This window comes from Myotis yumanensis, unplaced genomic scaffold (assembly GCF_028538775.1).
Source record: "Myotis yumanensis isolate MYYU_CA2020_CCGP unplaced genomic scaffold, mMyoYum1.0.hap1 SCAF_6, whole genome shotgun sequence".
NCBI lineage: Eukaryota > Metazoa > Chordata > Mammalia > Chiroptera > Vespertilionidae > Myotis > Myotis yumanensis.
The window spans coordinates 49,385,244-49,401,646 of NW_027223757.1; positions in this window are offsets into that span (position 1 = coordinate 49,385,244).

Sequence of the window (16,403 nt, forward strand, 5' to 3'; positions counted from 1 at the left end):
ACTGATATGCCTGGGCTCCTTGTGCATTCTTTGAGTCTGATTGCTACCCTGACCACAAAAAAAGCACCAGGCTTGATTGTTATGTTTTATTTAAGGTCCTTACTCTGCCTTCCAAGGGCTTCTGTATGTTCCCATGCTACACCAGTTAGTGCTGAGTTTTTCCTTGTGTTCCTTGCTTGCTTTGCTGTGACTGAAGTCAGCACTTACTAGACCTTAGTAAGGTTTAAAGCATGTGGCCCCCTCACAATCTCAGCACCATGTCATCATGGAATCACTAACTCAGTGGTTGCACTTCCTTTTTTGGATACACTACCTATACTGTGTAGTCTACTTTCTTGTTCAATGAATACTAATACTAAGTCTTTCTTAAGATTACACTTTCCAGAATAACTAACATCTGCAGAGCATAGGTATGTGGCATCATGATCAGGCTAATATGCATCTAAGCACTTGCTTCTGTGTTTTAGGTTCAAAGAGACAGCTTTGACAATATTATTAGCAACAAGAGTGGCTCAGTATAAAACTAACAACAGATAATTTTGTGTACTGTCTTTCACTGTTACTTTTAGAAAACTTTCCTGACTACTCACAGTCAAGAAAGATACAACATATGTCATTGACAGGAATGTAGTTCTGTTTTTGGTCACATCAAACAGTGCTCTTGACATCTATTTTCTTCTTTCCCTTACTTTGTAACCAAGGGAATGGATTTCAAGTAATCTGGGAGCAAAATAAGGTCATCAATACATGGAAAAGTGCTCAGTATCACTGGCCATCAAGAAATCAAACTTCCTACCCTAACTGGGGTCACTATAATAATAAGACAAGGATGTGCAGAAATTTGAAATCCACATACACTGCTGGTTATTGTAAAATTGTCCAGCTGCTTTGGGAAACAGTCTGGTACTTTCTCAAAAGGTTAAACAGAGTTGTCATATGATCCAGCAATTCTAACCATAGGTATGTACATACCAAAGAGAAATATGGACATACGTCCACAAAAACTTGTACACAAACATAGCAACATAATTTATAAATGTCCCAAAATAGAGGCAATCCAAATTTTCATCAACTGCTGAATATATAAGTAGAATATAGTATATTCATATAATAGACTATTATTTATCAAAAAAAGAGAAAGAAATGCAATAGTGATACAAGGCACACCATGAAAAGACCTTGAAAAACAATTTGCTAATGTGAAATAAACCAGTCACAAAAGATGGGCTATTGTATGATTCCATTTAGGTGAAATGTTCATAAAAGGCAAATCCATACATACATAATGGAATGCCTGGGATAGAATAAGAGCTCAATACATATTTGTTAATGGTATCACCAAAGTATAATACCAGGTAAATGATTAGTATTTTCCAGAGAAAGGGGATGGGAATGAAGAATCACCAGTAATGAGTATGAAGCTTCTTTTTATGGTGATATTTGCACAATTCTATAAGTATACTAAAAAACAGTCAATTGGACATTTTAAAAAGGTGATTTGTATGATATGTGAATTATACCTCAAAAAAAATCTATTCTAATTATAAAAGAAGATACTATATCACTACCCATGTAGCATTAGAACTTTAAATAGTATACTTTCCTTTTTTCTCTTTCTAGCCTTGTGATACCATCGGCATATATTTTACTTATACATGTGTTATAAACCCGTATTTTTTCCTGAAAGATGTACAAATAAATGAATACCTAAGATTTATATACGTAAGCTGACTTTATTTTAATCACAACAATTTCTTACCATCTTTCTTAGTCCATCCCATTTCAAAATATTACACTGAGTGGCTTATAAGCAACAGAAATCTATTTCTCACAGTTCTGGGGGCTGGAAGTCCAAAATAAGGGTGTCAGTATGGTTAGGTGAGGGACCTTTTGGGAGTGGCACACTTTCCCTTGTATCCTCATGTGGTGGAAATGACACAAGCTCTCTTGATCTCTTTTATATGGGCACTAATCCCACTCATGAGGGATCTGCTCTCATGACCTAATCATTTCCCAAAGGTCCCACCTCCTAATGCTTAACCTTCGGCACTTGGTTGTCAACACAGGAATTTGGGGGACACAAACATTCAGTCAATAACATCATATATTACACATTCCACACAATTAAAAACAACACACAATTTAAGTATTTAAATTGTTTCATCTTTCTTTCTTTCTTTCTTCCATCATTGTAATTCAGATATTCATAAACTAAGTTTTGTTGGCATTTATTAGGTGCCAAATATTGTGATAGATGCTTGGGATACAGGTCTGAGTTGTCTATGTCTCTAGGGAGGAAAGCCTGGTGAGAAGTAGCCAGATCACATAACTGAAAGAGCTGGAACCATATTACTGTAATAGCATTGAATGGGGTTTAGGGCAGCTCACTATTTTCTACTCTCAATTTCAGTGCTTGACAATTTAATACTAGGGCAAGTCACTCAAAGTCTACTTGCCTCTATTTCCAGAAGACTGGGCTAAACAAACTACAAGGTCTCTTTAGACTTAAAATTATTTGTCATTTCACATTGACATTTTTGTAGTCTTGATAACTTGAATAGCATTTATTCTGACTCCTGGGTACAAGTGTATTTTTATTTTACATCAATGACTACTGGACATTACTAAATACTACAATGTAAGATGAGTTTTTTCTACATTTGGCTTTAACATTGGCTGTATACACAGATATATTTGAATTCTACCTTTAAGCCACGTGTCAAATACATTCTCTCAATTTTTACTGCAATATTAGCATTTTTATCTAATAAAATAGCAATGATGATGGAAATGTTCTATATCATTGTTGTCCCACTGGCCAGTAGCTGCATGTGCTCACTGAGCACTTGAAATGTGGTCAGTGTGACTGAGATTCTGAATTTTAAATTTTATTTAATTTTAATGTACTTAAATAGCCTTATGTGTATTGGACAGAGCAGGCCTAAAGCCCACTGTTTGCACTGATGAATCTCCACAAGTCCATTTTTTCTTGATCACAGTAGTGAAAACTTTTTCAGTCATAGATTAAATTACACAAATAACTTAAATACTGTAATGGCTTCACAGTACATTTAATTCTAGCCATTGTTTATGTCTTTAAACTCATCTCATACCACTCTTCTCCTCTCTCTGTTTCAGCCATTCTGGATTTGATCTACCTAGTATTCCTCAAACACACTATGGCCAGTTCCATCTCAGGGCTTTTTCCTGTCTGGAAAGTGTACCTTATGCTTCCATATCTATTTTTATTTAGGCCTCATCTCAAATGTCCTTACTGTGAAGATGCAACGTGTGACCACCTGTAAAAAAAGGTCCTCCCTATAGTCCATCTCTCAACCACAACCAGTTTTGTCTTGTTCATAGCATTTATCTCTATTTGAGATTATTTGTTACATATGTAATGTCTTTTCCTCTCACTAGAATATAGCGGAGACCATCTTCATTATCACCACCTCTGTCACCACGGAGCACTGATGAAATGCTTATTGTGAGGAAGGTATTATGGCAATATTTTCAGATATATTTGTAAATTAAGTGGTCCTCTGGCCATCCAATACATAGCCTATCGATAATGGTTGGTCCAAACGCCATATAAACAATATATAAACAAATAAAAATGAAACTCATAAGACTATAAATTATTCCCATTATATTCATTAATTTTTTTCTGTAATTCCATAAAAGTGATATGCTTACATATTTGATTATAATGGTTATTTGTGCAAGGAGGGGGAAAAAAACACCTTTGTATTTTTATCTTATTTTTCTGATGGCAGTAACAGTTGAAATAAAGGTTTATTCCTAACCAAAAGATATAACCTAAATGAGAATAACAGCTCTTAAGAAAGAAACTATGAATATGGCTCAGCTTACTACAATAATTTTTAAAACTTCAAGAATTGTGATGCACAGTGGTAAAGAACTTGGACTCCTGAATAAAAATATTCTTATTTAAACCCTTACTAATGGTGTTTTCAAGGAAAGTTATTTAATTTCTCTAAGGCACAGTTTTTGTATCTATAAAATAATATAACTAACTGTTAAAATTAATTTGAGAGATAGAAAGGATGGGAAAGAGAGAAAAAAATGAGAGAAAGAGAGAGAGAGAGAGAGAGAGAAACACTGGTTTGTTGTTCTACTTACTTATGAAGCCAATAGTTGATTCCTGTGTGTGCCCTGACTAGGGATCAAACCTGCAATCTTGGCATATTGCAATGATGCTCTAACCAACTGAGCTAATCAGCCAGGGCCATAACTAACTTCACAGAACTTTATTTCATCAAGCTTAATTGAGATACTATATATTAAAAAACCCTGGTACCTTGCACAAAATACATGCTTAATAAATGTGATAGTTTTTTAAAAGTTTTTTCCAAGATGCAAATATGGGAAACCAAAAACATCACTTTATTCAACAAAAGCCAAGTACATTGCAAGAGAGAATATGTGTGTGAGTACCTATTATACAGTAGTTGGTTAACATTTTTGAATCAATTAGACAAAGTCTAAATCAATATCCCAGGCAGTGTTTGACATATAACAGATACTAGTTTTTAAAAATTAACAGATAAAAATAATTATCCATCAGGAAATAATTATTTTGCATTATTAGGTTGATAATATTTACTTCAGCATTTAGATTTTGGTTTTCTCAAATGTATAAGAGTTTTAAAGAGAAAAGGAAATTAAAATACTTCAAAAATAGAGCTAATGGCATACATAGCATTAATATTTTCAATGAATGTTCTTTTTCTTTTGTTAATCCTCACCCAGGGATACTTTTTTTCATTGATTTTCAGAGAGTGCAAAGGAGGGAGGGAGAGGGAGAGAGACAGAGGAAAGAGAAACATAAATGTGTGTGAGAGAGGCACATCGATTGGTTGCCTCCTGCAAGCGCCTGACTGAGGCCAGGGATGGAACCTGAAAGCCAATTATGTGCCTTTGACCAAGAATCAAACCTTCAACCCTTGGCTGGGTGGGCCAACGCTCTAACCACTGAGAACACCAGCCAGGGCTTTAGTTTTCCTCTAGTGTTAGAACATAACATATTCATTTATTCATAAATATACTTAATGAAATTTGGCTACAATTTTTTTTAAAAAAAATTATTTGTGTAATGAGTAAAAAAAAGTGTTTCTTATAACTCTCAAGATATGGTAGAGAAGTCATAGATTTTCCATATCTGAATCATAATTACTTAGTTTCCTAAATTCATAACTTCTGATGGACAGAATAAGAAATGACGCTGTGAGGAATTTTTTTGTATCTTCAACAAACCTATAGTCAAATAACTATTCTGTTATGTTACTCTGCGAGCTTATGCACGACATATCCCTTAAATGCCTATGAAAATAGCCCTCTTTCCAGAGGAGCTTATAAGTGTTCTTTGCCAGACAAGGATCACACATATCTCTCATTAGCCTTATAACTTAGGTAACTGGAGAGCGCAATGGACTGAATCACCTCCCGCCCCCAGCCCCATTCATATATTTGAAGCCCTAACTCCCAATGTGACTGCATTTGGAGATTGGACCTTTGAGACGTAAAGTTAAATGAGATCATAATGGGGCAGGGGAGGCAAATCCAGAAAGGCTGGTGTCCTTACAAAAGATACCAGGTCTCGCTCTGTCCCCCATCTACACCTTTCTCCTCTCTCCACAAGCACACAGAAAGGCCATGTTAAGACACAGAAAGAAGGCAACTGTTCATAAGCCAGCAAACGAGGTTTCACCAGGAATCAAGCTGGCTCTCACCTCGGTCTGGGACTTTAAGCCTCCAGAACTGTTTGAAAATCAATTTCTGTTGTGTAAGCCCAACATGGTATTTTGTTATGGGTGCCCATGCTGACCAATACAGGCAGGAAGTGTCACATGTGATTTAGGTTCCACTTCCAGTTCTGGGGACCATCATTTCTTCCTTCTATATGTTCTTTATAAATGGAGATGAAAACATAAAATAAATAAGTAAATAATAAATAAATAAGTAAAAAAGCCAAATTTGTAAAAACAGGGAGTAAAATGGTGTTTATCAGAGGATGGGGAATAAAGGGATAGGACAGATGTTGTTAAAGGGTACAAATTTCCAACTTGTTGTAAATAAACCCTAGAGATCTAACATACAGTATAGTGAATATAGACAACAATATTTAATTAAAATCACCCAACTTCCTAAGAGACTAGAATTTAGTGATTCCAAGCACTAAAAAAAAAAAAAAAGGATAATTATGTAATGTGCTAGAGGTGCTAATTATCACTACAATGGCTATTACAATATATAAATGTATCAATTAACACGTTACACACTCCAAATTATACAATGCTATAAGTCAAATATATTTTTATTAAAATACCCTTCTTGATAAAAAATAAGAAAATAAATACATTTTCTCTATCACATTTTACATTTGTCTATTCTATCCCGGATTTGTTGTTTTCTCTGACAATTTTTACACTGAAACTTCTCTGATGTTATTTTTAAGCTGTGTGACTCTGGATTGTTTTAATTTTTCTGTTTTAGATTTTTAAATCTATAAAATATCAATAATAATAGTACTTAACTCTTTGGGAGCAGTACATGAATTAATATATCTGACATACTTTAAAAGGTACTGAACACATAACAAGCATAATAAAGATAAGTTACTCTTTACAGATAAAAGTCCTGATACTTTTTCTAAGTACCTGGCAGACATGCAGGAAGACATGCAGTTAACTTACTTCTGACTAAATTTCACTAAACTTAGTGAATACACACTGTTTTAAAAGTGCCAGTTCCCTTTTGCAGAAGTCACTGACTAAATGGATCTCATTTATGATCTACAAGGAGAAAACATTTTTATTCTAATGTATATCTGTGATACTGCCAACTGGTAATGTATGGTAGTGAGTTATTCCAGAATAATGGAAAACACACAGCGGGAGCCTCAGTCTTTGCCAAACTCCCAGCGAAAGCATTTTGAGCCCTTTCTCTCTGTGCAAGTAGTCAGTGTAAGGGCAGTTGCCCTGTCTAGCCCCAGTTGAGGCTCTGTTCGGGGGCATTTTCTAAGTGTGATTTATGTTAGCCCTCCTTGATTATGTGACTCTGCCCTTCATGTGACTGACTGAAAAGAAAGTGGCTTATGGTCATAGTGAATTGTATTTAATTGCACTTATTATAGCTTGTATGTAATTTGCAATCATTTAGGGGGGTTTATTGTTATTGTTTGTGTTGCTTAGAGTAATTTAAGGAACAGGCACTGCCATACAAAATGACATGAAATGGTTCAGATGTTATTTTCTGTCTTGAGGGAGGGATGGTGGGAGGTAGGTAAAGACAGGAGGGAGAAAAGTTTCACTGGATAGTGAGAGGAAGCAAATTGATTGGCAGAAAACTTAACTCTACTGCGGCAGTAAAACAAAGTTGGTTGATAGTAATGTTTATCTGGGTGGAAAGATATAGATGAGACATTGATTGTTTAGTAATAGTCAAATATGACAGGATAAGTTGTTTTCTATGTACACGTTTAAGAGAAAATCGTTAGGTATAAGTTCCTATTTTAAAATGTTGAAGTTTAAAAAAGTTTTAATTCCTTTATTTATTTTAAATGGTTATGATAAACATAGAGCCATCACCACCTCACCACAGCCACCACCACCACCACTGGTGAGTTTACTATTTTATGAAAAGATGAGATATTAAATTTATGAGAGAGTAGGAAGGAAGTTCAACATAATGCCACTTCTCTTATGAGCATTTCGGCTAGCAGAGATTGCTGGTTTTAGGTGAAATCGTCAGATATTTTCAGAATGTATCTGAGAGACAAAGGGAAGAAATTGTTGCTCATAAATACTTTCAAACTTTTGAATGATTCTTGAAACTGTAGGGTAGTAGGAATTATATTCTATTGAAGTGGAAAGTGAAAAATACTGGAACTTGTTAGTTATTTAAAAACTGGTATGCTTCTCAAGGTCCATTCTTTCTTCCAAAATAAAACAGTACTGTGAAGTTTGGCATTACATTTGTTTTTCTTGCAATTCTTCTGTAAATTTAACATTTCACCTTTTCAAAAAAGACAGTAAATTCGCCAGTGGTGGCTCAGTGTATAGCACATAAAGTGTGCACAAAAATACATTTAGAAATAAATTGTTAGTCAAATGTACTAAAGGAAGAAACTGAAGTCTGGATCCTGAGCACCCCTGAATTGACATGTCTTTAAGTATATTGAATGCACATATTCTAGTATATAATTACACTTGATTAGAATGAATCTCTTATTAATTGAGAGAAAGTCTACTATTAAGTTCACCATTTGGATCACTGACTAACAGTTTTGAGTGGGTTTATTTGTTTTATTCCAAATAGAGAAGTAATAGGTAACCATGAAGTATGTGAAATTTCAAAAAAATTAAAGAATATAAAAATTATTAATAATTTCATCTACTGCCAATTATTACTTAATATTTTTGTGGTTTTGTTCTAATATGTAATAGAAAATGTAATTTTACAAATATATAAAATATTGACAAATTTGAATTAATATTATAGTGCCTATAAACTCTGCTTTGATTTTTACTTAACAATATAGGTACAGCCCCAAAATATCATAGTACAAGTTATAATAATTGATCATATGCACAATATTATTTTATTTAACTCTATCTATGTTGATAAATATTTATTTTATAAGTAATAATTATTATTATGAACAATGTTTGATAAGCATTCTTACATATAGCTCCTGATTATTTTCTTACATATTTCTGAGTGAAAATAGCTGTCGATATTCTGAGCTGAACACATCGATTGGTTGCCTCCTGCACGTGCTTGAACCAGGGCCCAGGCCAGGGAAGAACCGAGGGAAATGCTCTTAACCAGAATTGAACCTTGACGCTCTATCCACTGAGCCAAACTAGCTAGGGATGAATATATTTTTAAGGACTTTGAAATATACCTAATGCTCCAAATGTAGCTCAGGGTATATATTCTTGGATATGGGCCTTTAACTGAATCAGAGCTCCACTGGTCCATACAGCATAGATACATAAGAGACGCTTCTTGGTATTCTATGTTAGCAACTCATTTTCCATCCGTCATGCTCCAGGTCATAGTCTCCCATTTTCTATTTATATAATTGCTGGTCAATCCCCCCAGGCTATACTTCAAAATGTCAAAGAATCCTCACCAACACTAATTACTTGCTAATCCATATTTTTTGTTTCCTCTCCCATTTGCTAGATGATGTCAGAGTCGGTCTTTAGCTTAATTAACATGAAGATTTATAGATTTATACATTTTTGTTCATTTGCACTACCCACTTTTACAGTTTTATCAGTCAATATGGAAAGAAACAAAGTAAATATCAGAATGAAAGGCCACAGTGAAGTAAACATCCCAAATTTCAGATCATATGAAGCACAGGATAGGTTAATGAAGAGCACTTGAGGGCAATAGTGTTTGAGATGTTCTAATACTCATTGGACAAAGTATATAGTGTTCTGCCATATACTCTCACTGGTTCAGAGCATAAAGTAGCACCCAGAGCATGAAACTAAATATACAACAATATTATGCTAAGAGATGTATCTTCACCTGTCTACAATTATGTATAGCTATTTATCTTTCTCTCAACTTTCTAAGGAAAATGCTTCAGAAACAAAAAAAGTTTACAAATTCACATTGTGACGTCTAACATTAAACAGAGGAAGCCTCCTTTGCCAAAATACTTTACAAAAACTTCTTACCTTCACCCTACCAATAATATGTGAGAGCTTATCACATTGAACTCTTGTAAGAATTATTTATTCTAGTTTGTTTTGTTCTATTTGTTTAGTTCCATCTAAAGGGCAGAAAACAAACAAACAAACAAACAAAACACACACACAAAAAAACAAAACCCCCACACACCACATAATAAAAATTAAAATGAAAAACATTTTCCTGATGCCTACTGGTGGAGGTTGAGTATGTTTCATGTTTACTAGCTACCTTCATGTCTTCATCCATGATAATTTCCTAAATTTCAATGGTGATAACACACTTGAACTCTCCAATTTCATAGGTTCCTTTGTACTTGTTCCACAATGTCTTTTAAAAAAATCAACTCTTTACCATGAGTAACAATCTCACATTTTCCCCTATGACAGAATAACTCTAATGCTATTGATTTTTGATTCTTAAATTCAGGTGTAAGTTCTGGCATATAGGATTTTGGCTAGAACTATAAAAAAGTCCAGTGGAGCTACCTCTAATGTAGACCCTATATTAAGAAACATTATGGCGGCATAGGTAAACACGGGAGTTTGCTGCCTCGAACAACCACTTCAAAAATACAACTAAAAGACGGAACGGTCATCATCCAGAACCACAGGAAAGCTGGCTGAGTGGATGTTCTACAACTAGGAGGAAAGAGAAAAGCATACCGAGGCTCAGAGGAGGCGCAGTGCTGAAGTAAAATACTAAGGTTCAGAGTGCATGTGGAGCGGGCTGGAGGCTGGGGGCGCGGTTGTTTTCAATCGGGAGGGAGTCTCAGGCTCTGAGCTCCAGTTCTGGGCGAGTCTCTAAGGACCCAGACTCATACGGGAGAAGCGGGACTGTCTGGCATCGCTCAGAACCCTAGGGCAGCTTTCTCTCCGTGGGGCTTGCAGCGACTACTGGGACACTGAGAAGCAGAGCCTCTGAGGGCAAGACTGAGAGCAGCCATAATTGCTAACCCCGCCCTGTTGATCCCGTGGGACCCGCCCCGCCCAAGCCCTGCAGGGAGGCTTTTGCTGGATAGCCTCAGGCAAAGGCTAGATTAGCACCTCCCTAGAGATCCAGGAGCCAGGAAGCCCAGAGGTCAGAGTGGGACCATCCAGCTTTAAACTCCATGGAACCATAAAAGACACACTCAGGAGGCAGACTCAGTGAGCACCAAAGCCCCATCGAAGCAAGTCTAGCCCCAGAGGGGTGTCTCCAGCACAGAAGTTCTCCCACCGCAGACACAGCTGATTCTCACAGCCAATTGACCTGGAGGTCAATTCCTCACAGTGATAACTACAACAATCAAGGCTTAACCACAACAAGACTGTGCACAAAGCCCACAAGGGGGTGCACCAAGAGTGTCTACCTTAGGTAATTGGGACACTTAGCACAGAAAGGCACTCTATCGACACAGCGAAGCATAAAAAAATGCCGAGACAAAGAAACAGGACACAAACGACAGAATTGGAGGAAAGCAAACTGTTGGATATAGAGTTCAAAACCACACTTTTAAGGTCTTTAAAGAACTGTTTAGAAGCCCTCGAAAAGACTGGTAAGACCGCCGATAAATGTAGTGAGATCCTCAAGAAATCTAATGAGACCCTCGATGTTGTGATAAAGGACCAACTAGAAATTAAGCATACACTGACTGAAATAAAGAATATTATACAGACTCCCAACAGCAGACCAGAGGGTCGCAAGGATCAAGTCAAAGATTTGAAATACGAAGAAGCAAAAAACACCCAACCGGAAAAGCAAAATGAAAAAAGAATCCGAAAATATGAAGATAGTGTAAGGAGCCTCTGGGACAGCTTCAAGCGTACCAACATCCGAATTATAGGGGTGCCAGAAGATGAGAGAGAGCAAGATATTGAAAACCTATTTGAAGAAATAATGACAGAAAACTTCCCCTACCTGGTGAAAGGAATAGACTTCCAAGTCCAGGAAGCGCAGAGAACCCCAAACAAAAGGAATCCAAAGAGGACCACACCAAGACACATCATAATTAAAATGCCAAGAGCAAAAGACAAAGAGAGAATCCTAAAAGCAGCAAGAGAAAGAAAATCAGTTACCTACAAGGGAGTACCCATACGACTGTCAGCTGATTTCTCAACAGAAACTTTGCAGGCCAGAAGGGAGTGGCAAGAAATATTCAAAGTGATGAATACCAAGAACCTACAACCAAGACTACTTTATCCAGCAAAGCTATCATTCAGAAGTGAAGGCCAGATAAAGAGCTTCACAGATAAGAAAAAGCTAAAGGAGTTCATCACCACCAAACCAGTATTATATGAAATGCTGAAAGGTATCCTGTAAGAAGAGGAAGAAGAAGAAAAAGGTAAAGATACAAATTATGAACAACAAATACACATCTATCAACAAGTGAATCTAAAAATCAAGTGAATAAATAATCTGATGAACTGGTGATTGTAATAGAATCAGGGACATAGAAAGGGAATGGACTGACTGTTCTTGGGGGGGGCGAGAAAAGGGTGTGGGGGTGAGTGAAGAGATTAGACAACAATCGTGCACCTATGGATGAGGACAGTGGGTGGGGAGTGAGGGCAGAGGGTGGGGTTGGAACTGGGTGGAGGGGAGTTATGGTGGGAAAAAAGAGTAACTAATGTAATAATCTGAACAATAAAGATTTAATTAAAAAAAACAACATTGAAATATTTAAAGAAATAAACTTAGAGACATTCAGAAATGGAAAAACTAAAAATTAAAATTGGTTTTATTACTTTTCCTTTATAGGAAGGAAATGTAAGTTTTCAGGTAAGATCTTCTGAAATTATGTACTAACTAGTGTCCTGGTGCACAAAATTTGTGCACAGAGGGGGGAGTTCCCTCAGCCCAGCCTGCACCCTCTCCAATTGGGACCCCTTGGGGGATGTCCGACTGCTGCTTTAGGGATCAGGGCTAAACCGGCAGCAGGACATCCCTCTCGCAATCTGGGACAGCTGGCTCCTAACCACTCACCTGCCTGCCTGCCCAATCACCCCTAACTGCCTCTGCCTGCCTGCCTGATTGTCCCTAACTGCCCTCCCCTGCTGGCCTGATCTCGCCCCACCTGCCCTCCCCTGCCTGCCTCATCTCGCCCCCAACTGCCCTCCCCTGCAGGCCTCATCTCGCCCCCAACTGCCGTCCCCTGCCAGCCAATTTGGTTCTGACTGGTCGGTTTCTATGCCAGTCAGCGTCAAAAGCTCCTCCTCCTAGGCAGCCATTGGCTCCTCACAGTTCACCCAGATTTGGTTCTGATTGGTCAGTTTCTATGCCAGTCAGCGTCCCTGGACCTATCTCCAGGCCTGATCAGAGGGGTGGAGCAGATCAGCAGCCCCCATGGAGGCCCAGAGAGAAACAGAGGTGTGGCTGCTGGCAAAGCCCGGAGAGAAAGAGCGAGGAAACGGGTGATCAACAGCTGCCATGGAGGCTGCGAATCAGACCCTGCCTCTCTCTCCAGGCCTCTCTCCAGGCCTGATCCACAGCCCCTTCGGCAGTCAGTGCTGGGTCGCCATGGCAACCCAGCACTGACTGCAGGACTGACTTTGGTGTTTGGTCGAGCCTTGGGTCGGTCGTTACAGACCCTGGGTTTTTATATATTAGGATGGGAATTCTGTGCTCAATGAATTATATAAATGAACATCTCTTCCCCTTTCATGTTTCTTATTTAGCATACTTTTCAGCCTATTAGAAGTGTTTAAAGTTTGTTTTATTAGTTAAAAATAGCAATGATTTTAAAAACTTCAATAGTCCTTAGAAAATTGAAATTATAGGTTATCATCTTCACTATATGTATAGTGTATATGTGTTTGTACATAGGGCACAAAGCACAATGATACTAATAAGAGGTAGGAGGCAATTTCAGATGCTTGTCAGAATAAGAGATTAGAAAATAATTGTCTATCTATCAGTAGGGTAGTTGCTTCAAAGTCATTCAATACATGATTTTTTTCAACTTTACTTTGCTTTTCATTTGGGGAGTTATCCAGTGGATATGGGTAGGGCTTGAAGAGAAACACTGTAGCCCAGTGGTGTGACTCAGTGGTTGAGCATTGACCTATGAACCAGGAGGTCACAGTTTGATTCCTGATCAGGGCACATGCTCGGTTTTCAGGCTCGATCCCCTTTAGAGGTGGGGGAAGTAGCCGATCAATGATTCTCTCTCATCATTGATGTTTCTCTCTCTCTCTCTTTCTCCTTTCTTCTCTGATACTAATGAAAATATATTTAAAACTTTTTTTTAAAGAGAAGCATTGTAAACCAGACAACTTGTTCAGTCCATTCCATCACTGCTGAAAAAGCACGTAAAGTCTCAGAATTATATGATGATATTAGTACAGCTCCCTGCCTCATCTCCTGTTTCCACATGGCATTTAAACTAAAGCCTCCATGATTCTGAGAAAGGCAGCACTTGCTCTCTGTTTTGTGGCTCCTTCTACTTTGGAGTCATTAGGACTTTGTTTCCTGAAAGCTCATCTATACATTTAAAGATATTTGTTATATTTTGTCCAGCTTTTCTAGATTTTTACTTTATTTTATTTCTGTTTTCTTCTATTTTTTTTTTTTATATCACTAAGATGTATAGGTTACTTTTTTGCTATGCTGCCAGATTATATGGCCTTTTGGCTACTACTAGTATTTCTGCAGCCATGCATTTGACTATAAGGACTACTAATTTGATTACATCATTTCCATAAGAACCTAACCTCTGATATGTTTATTTACTCTTAAAATATATGGATTTGGTTTTGAGCAACAGCAGAGAATGCCAGCAATCCAGGTTATTCCAATCCTATATAATAAAAGCCTAATATGCTAAATGCCTGGTCATCCGGTCATCCATTCAACCAATCAAAGCGTAATATGCTAATGATATGCTAAGGCTTCTCAACAGCTCGCTATGATGTGCACTGACCACCAGGGGGCAGACAGGGCTCTGACTGATAGGTTAGCGTGCTGCTGGGGTCCGGCTGATCAGGACTGAGCGAGATAGGCCAGACACACCCTGGAGCCCTCCTGAGTCCCTTCCTGGCCCTGACCGTGCACCAGTGGGGTCCCTTGGCCTGGCCTGCACCCTCTCACAGTCTGGGACCCCTCAGGGGATGTCAGAGAGCCAGTTTCGGTCCGATCCTGCAGGCCAGGCTGAGGGACCCCACTAGTGCACAAATTCGTGCGCCGGGCCTCTAGTAAAATATAACCTTGAGTTATTTTTTAGAAGCTTGGAAGAAACAACATTCAAGGATGAATGCATGCAAAGTAATCCAATGTGCTCAAAATTTAAAAATTTAACTACAGTTCAAGTCAGACCATTAGGGAGTACCAATGTAAAACTCAGTGTTTCAGCTTTTACTACATTTGATGTTGATATCACGCTCCTCAATTATATTGATGTAAACTATAAAAACAATTGCATGAAATTATTATTTTGTATCATAGACAGGATGTGCAGGTAATTTTCCACAAGATCACTCAGTACGCCATTTATGAATATTCATAAGAAATGTGTTTCAGGCCGAAACCGGTTTGGCTCAGTGGATAGAGCGTCGGCCTGCGGACTGAAAGGTCTCAGGTTCGATTCCGGTCAAGGGCATGTACCTGGGTTGCGGGCACATGCCCAACCTGGGTTGCGGACACATCCCCAGTAGGAGATGTGCAGGAGGCAGCTGGTCGATGTTCCTCTCTCATCGATGTTTCTAACTCTCTATCTCTCTCTCCCTTCCTCTCTGTAAAAAATCAATAAAATATATTTAAAAAAAAAAAAAAGAAATGTGTTTCAGAACCCTCTTCCCGGAAAATCTTCACTTTTGCTGGTTTGCTATTGTCTCACGGACACTTTGTAATCTTAAAAGTGATCATGTTTTCCTCATTCCTTGCCCTTAGAAAGTCAAACTTACTTCATTTTTAGGCCTTGTAAAAACATTTATTTGTTACAAAAATATCTCATATTATAAATGCATCTTTTATTTGTTAATGTCAATATTTTAAAATATTTTATAGAAACTTAAATACTGTATAAAATAGACTAATTATAAGTAAATTAATATGGTGCCATCATATAATACCACAAATTTGAGTTTGTTGGGGAATTGTAATGAAAAACAATATCTTCTTTCAATCCCAAAATTATCTCTACAAAGTTAGTACAGAGAAGAACAACAATGCACTTATTTTTTTAATGAGCATTAAAGCAGAACCTGATGTGTGTCACGGGCAACCCGATAAAAGATTGTAAAACAGAAAGATTGTAAAGCCACTCTGTATAACCAAGCAAGTCTAACCCATTATATACATGTTTTCTAGATAAACCATTACTAGTCCATGTAAGAGGACTTGACAGCATCATTTGTCACTCATAGTTCTTCCTGACTTTAGTTCTTCCTGACTGGTAACTGGAGTGACATCTGTATTAGCTAATTGGTTTTATCCAGAAGAAAAATAAGCTTCTCATGTGTTTATGACAGGAGGAAGTTTTGCAACTTGGAGCAAGACACCCAGGGAAGTTAGGCTCCTTCTGTCCCACAGAAACTGGGAGACAGTGGCACTATATCCTCCATGTTTATATATCAAAGAGATGGCTCCCAGGTCCTTGAGAAAGACATTGTCAGGTCATAAATATGACAAATGACCTAGCTAATCTTCAAAAGGTGCATAGCTTTCAAAGAGATGAGAAAGTAGTTATGAATTTT